The sequence below is a fragment of the Schistocerca serialis genome, chromosome 3 (assembly GCF_023864345.2).
Source record: "Schistocerca serialis cubense isolate TAMUIC-IGC-003099 chromosome 3, iqSchSeri2.2, whole genome shotgun sequence".
NCBI lineage: Eukaryota > Metazoa > Arthropoda > Insecta > Orthoptera > Acrididae > Schistocerca > Schistocerca serialis.
This window is the reverse complement of record NC_064640.1, coordinates 416,880,266-416,886,402: the sequence shown is the minus strand read 5'-3', so window position 1 is coordinate 416,886,402 and position 6,137 is coordinate 416,880,266.

The window sequence follows — 6,137 nt, the reverse complement described above, 5'->3', positions numbered from 1 at the left end:
GATGGCGAGAAGGAAACTGGGTGAAACGTCGCGACAGCATCAGTAGTTGATATCATCAACTACTGAATCTTGTTCTGCATTTTGTGACCAATGTGCTTTGTTTAATTGAAGCAGCTCCAGCGAAATCTTTGTGAGGTGATCATGTTACGTATAAATTAATTGTTGTGTTCATCCTACATATCGTTTGAAGGCTGCAGAGAAGTTGCATTAACTTCGTAAAATTCGTTAGAATGAAATGTGGTAATGTACATAATTCTTCAGTTTGTTTTATCCTTATCTTGAAGTCGTTTGATTGTTCCTTACTCGTCGAAAAATCACTCTATGTAATACATGTGGTATGCAACAGAATATAGACATAAAAAGAAATTATTCGTTGATATATTATCATTAAGGGTGCACTGAAGGTTGTTTGCTTCAATTTACTTGATAAATCTGGCTTGAAATCTGTGGAGGATAATATTTACACCTACACCGTTCATCCAAAGAGTTCTGAGACTGGTTATATACTTCGTGTATAAACGACGTTAGGGCAGTAGCTACAATGGCTACTTGAATTCACAACTGAGAACAACAGATGTCCATTCGGCCAACCAGTTGTGAGCAGGCAGTCTTAAGTAGTGGTTGTGCAGACATAGTATGGCAACGGTGTTGTGTCACAAATCACAATGAAGCAACATCTTGTAAATCAAGTGTTCAAAACATTCTCTAGAATGTTTTGGAGATGGTGGTGGTAAGTTCCTATGGGACCAAACTGCTGAGGTTATCGGTCCCTAGGCTTACACACTACTTAATGTAATTCAAACTAACTTGTGCTAAGTACAACACACACACCCATGCCCAAGGGAGGACTCGAACCTCCGACGTGGGGAGGAGCGCGAACCGTGACAAGGCGTCTGAGACCGCGTGGCTATCCCGCGCAGCTTATTTTGAAGAATAGAAAAGTGTGTGCGCAAAGTTTGTTCCGCACACATTGACACCAGAAAAAAAATCGACGACGCGTGGACGTCTGTCGTAACCTGACTGAAATGCATAAGGTGGACAGTTCCTTTCTGCAAAAAAATCAGCATATGTGACGAGAATTTGTGTTATCAATACGAACCTACCACAAAACGATGAAGAGCACTAATTCATTCCAAGTGTCAAAACCTCGCTATTCGATGTGACACGCGAGTTGAACAACGTCCCAAAGAAGGACTTTTCTGACAGTTTTGCATGGTTGTATGTGTTGTACCGATAGCTACGATGCCACAACGTAGGTGCGTTCTCGTAGGTTGGCACTACGAGAGCAGACGAACAACGCCAACCACAGCACCCTCTAGCCCAAGCTGTGGAGCTCGACGAGCGCCGCTCCAGATTCAGCACATTTTGCTCACGAGCAGACGACCAACCAATATTGTTTCATTTTCGTAGTGGGCGAGCCACTACAGATTTTGCCTGTGTAACTTCTGTTAGCTTTGATACATCCTTCTTCGCACCTACATGCTCATCATAGCCAAAGTTATGTAACCACATTTTATTACATGTCTTACCTAGAGTAAACATCTTTTACTTTACTTGCAGTACCGATGTATTTCTACCTCACCCGCTCAAAAAGTTCAAATGTGTGTAAAATCTTATGGGATTTAACTGCTAAGGTCATCAGTCCCTAAGCTTACACACTGCTTAACCTAAATTATGCTAAGGACAAACACACACACCCATGCCCGAGGGAGGACTCGAACCTACGCCGGGACCAGCTGCACAGTCCATCACTGGAGCACCGTAGACCGGTCGGCTAATCCCGCGCGGCACCTCACCCGCTTCTCCTAGCTTCCTACATTCTGCCTACCCTCCAAATTACAGGAGCAGACCCACGCGCAGCCTTCCAGGCGGGATACAAAACATTGGCGACGAGTCTTTTTTTTTTTTTTTTTTGCTCTATACTGCTTTCTTTTTGTGCTAGCCCAGTGTGACTGCGTGTATGAGTGCTTCCACCCTTCGCTCTAAGACTTTCATTTGTATCAACCATGGCTTCGCCACAGGAACAGGCTTCGCTGTCCGATCTTGTACGTTTTCAGGCTCAGCAAATCACACAGCTGCTTGCTGCCGTAAATGGACTGGTCACACTACCAACTGCAGCTACCACGGCGCCTCCGACGTCTCCGCCTGTACAATTGCCAACGACGCCTCCGACGCCGCCATTTCGTGCCTTCAGACCTGACGTTGGACGCTGGCCAGAATACATCACCCAGCTCGAGGCACACTTCGCAGCATACAACGTACCAGGTACAGAGTGGCTTGCCTTTTTCATTGCCAACGCGGGTGTTGTGTTATACCGTGTGCTCGTAAATATGTTTCCCACCATCTGTCCAGAAACTAAAACTTATAACGAAGGGATTGACGCTTTGAATTCCCACTTCCATGATAGTGTAAATGTGGTAGCTGCACGCTACAAATTCTTTCGTCTCCGGTGTGGCCCTACTCAGTCCAATAAATCTTGGTTAGCGGACCTTCAGGGACTAACGTCTGATTGTGAATTTAATTGTTCATGTGAACGTTCATATGCGGATATGATGATTAGAGACGCTATTGGGCAGAATGTGGTGGATCACCGCATCCGCGAGCAAAACCTAAAATTTAAAAACCCGTCTTTTCAGGAAGTAGTGGACTTGCTAGACAAACTAGATACTTTAGATATGGTTACTTCCGCATTCGGCATGACCCCGTGTGTGTACTGTTAGCGCGGCAAAACATGTGCCCTCCCGCCCGGCCCCAGCACATCAAGCCACGCCATGCCGCTCGCGCGCAAGTAAACAAGTTTCAAGCCTGGCACCCACTAAGAAACTGAAATCAAGTCCAAGCTGCTTTCGTGCCCACCCACAGGACAGTTGCCCATCCCGTCAAGCACAGTGTTACTTTTGTAATAAGAAAGGTCATGTGCAAGCTGTGTATAGTAAGAGAAACTCTAATTCACAACTTGTGTCCCATTCGCGTGACTCGCGTGGGCGTCACCACAACGGAAACGGCCGTGATCATGATTCACATCAGCCATTTATTCAAAGCCTTCTGCTTCACCTGCTTCTACAGCTCGTCATGTGAATCAAGTTTTGCCACACACTTCCTCTCGCTTTCAGCGCGATGTGAGGAAACTTTTAGTGACTTAGAACATTTGTGGACGTTCTGTTTGCATGCAGCTGGACACTGGTGCGTCAGTTTCTTTGCTGAACACATCCACGTAAGACTTGCTTGGTTCGCCCCCACTTCGTCATTTGCATTCCACGCTGACTGCATTTACTGGTTCAAATGGCTCTGAGCACTATGGGACTTAACATCTATGGTCAGCAGTCCCCTAGAACTTAGAACTACTTAAACCTAACTAACCTAAGGACAGCACACAACACCTAGTCATCACGAGACAGAGAAAATCCCTGACCCCGCCGGGAATCGAACCCGGGAACCCGGGCGCGGGAAGCGAGAACGCTACCGCACGACCACGAGCTGCGGACTGCATTTACTGGACAGGAAATTTCAGTGCTCGGTGTGTGTAGTTTGCAAGCCACGTACAGTGCAATGACGAAAACTGTGTTTTTTCATGTGCTCCACTCTAGTAATGGTCCGAATATTTTTGGCATGGACGCATTTGAACTTTTTGGCCTCGCAGTTCAGGACAATGTACTTTGCATCAACGCTAGTGACCATGCATACAGTGTTGCCGCACTATGCGATAATTTTGCTGACCTCTTTTCTGATGGCCTTGGTTGTGCCACAGACTTTGCAGCGCATGTTGTAGTTAAGACAATGCCATGTCTATATTCCAGCGCGCACACCTGGTACCGCATGCACTGTGCAACACCGTAGCTGCTAGACTTCAGCATTTGCAAGACAATGGTGTCATTGAAACTGTTTCTGCTTCGCCATGGGCTTCACCTATAGCATGTGTGAAAAAACCAGACGGTCGTCTCCGTATTTGTGCTGACAGTAGGTTCCCAGACAGTGGTCGCTATGTTTCCCTTACCACATCCTGAAGACATTTTTGATAAGCTTGGTGTGGGGAACTTGTTTTCCACGATTGACTTGCGGGACGCATACTTTCAAATTCTGCTCGACGAACAGTCGCAGCGCTATTTTGTGATCAACACCCACCTTGGCTTGTTCAAGTTTCGCCGCCTTCCGTTTGGTTGTGCTTCGGCTCCTGCTATTTTTCAGTCTTACTTGCAGCAGTTGTGTGCCACTGCCCCTGGTTGCTCAAATTATCTGGATGATGTAGTTGTGTCGGGTCGAACCCCTGACAAACATTTGCAGAATTTGCGTGCCTTATTTACTGTACTGCAGGCAGGACTAAAGTGTAACAGAGGCAAGCGCAAATTTTTTCAAACTGAGATTCAGTATTTAGGACATATGATCACCGTCACATCTCCGTTGGAGACTTGCCAGCACCCAGGAACTTGAAAGAACTTAAGTCTGTGTTGCACAAAATTACATATTATATTCGGTTTCTACCAAATGCAGCGCTTCCGCATTGGTGATGATGAGGACAACACAACACCCTGTTCATGACCGGACAAAATCTCCAACCCAGCCAGGAAACGAACTTGGACCCGCTGCATAACAGGCATGCTCATGACCACTTTTTTTACATTCTTTGTTAATATCATTTTGTTCTCTATTGTTCATTGCATTCCTTCGGGATGGACGTCCCATGTCACCTGTTCTGGTTCTTTGTTGACCCGTTCACTCAGCTTTTTTTGTTACAGAAGGTATCTAATCCTCTGACCTAACACACTGAGCTAAAATACCCATTAGGGGATATTGATATGGGGTGTATATGATACTGAAGTGCCCATTTTATTCTGAATTCCGATATAAAGTTGAGAACAGGCACTATGGCGACTACAGCCGTTATAAAATACATTGAATACGGACAACCCTCAACTGTGGAATGGGATGACAACAGTGAAAATCCGTGCTGTACCGGGACTCAAACGAGGATTTTTGTGGTCGCCTTACCATTTGGCTAACCGTGCACGAATGACAGCTAGACCCAAACTTCTGTATGTCGTCAACCAATTGCCTACAATCTATACTCGAATATCCATTGTGTACACTCCCGTATAGGTGAGACATTTTACTTGAAAGCCGTTTGCCTGGTGTCAGCGGATAAATACGAGGGCTATTCGGAAAGTGAGGAACGATCGGTCGCGAAATGGAAACCACTGAAAATACGATGAGGCTTTTCACAGACGTTTTGGGCAGTGTCTCTAGTATGCCCGTCGATGGCATCAAGACTCTCTTTTCAGTTGTGAGCGAACTGCGAGCGAGTAAAGATGCCTAGAACAACAATGTCTCCCGCCAAGTGTAGGAAGGCCTGCTGAGAGGCTTCACTTTAATGAATGCAGCCCACCTAACACAACTGCCACGCACTTCCTTCTTCATGGCAATTCTCAGCCGCACTCTGCAGGGGCAGTGAAGACGCTCCTGCAGCCTTTTCGATGAGAAGTGTTCGTTCACCCACAACACAGCCTTAATTGGTTCAACCTGAGTATCATCCCTATTCACACGAAATGCTGGATACGAAGATAACACTTGGGCGCAGGCTACGCGCTATAGACCAGCGTAGAGAATTATTGGAAAGCACAGGCGGCTGCCTTCTATGACGATGGTGTTGGAAATTTGGTATAACGCTCCTACAAATCTCTAAGTCGGAGCGGCGACTATGTAGAGAATGGAAGAGCAATGAAAACAGTTTTAATTTTCACTGTGGTTTCCATTTCGCGACGGTTACCAATTTCAAACATATGATAGGTACGACAGGCAATTACATCTCTATCACTAAAACTTTCAAGTCCAGGTACACTAGAAACTCCACTACCACCTCTCACTATGGCAACAGTGAACCATCCATTACAGGAGGTATCATCGTATCCGCACAACAGTCTACAAAACCATAGAAACCATTGAACTTACAACAACATCAGGAGACAAAAAATCGCATTCCAGTGAAGTGTGTTGCAGCCCACGCCCTCGTCGATGGACCTTTTCGAACAACCCTCGTATGATATTGTGGTATAGTAGACGCATGGTTGACGACGCATGAAAGTTTTTAATGTAGCGCCGGCCGGAGTGGCTAGGCGCTTCAGTCTGGAACCGCGGGACCGCTA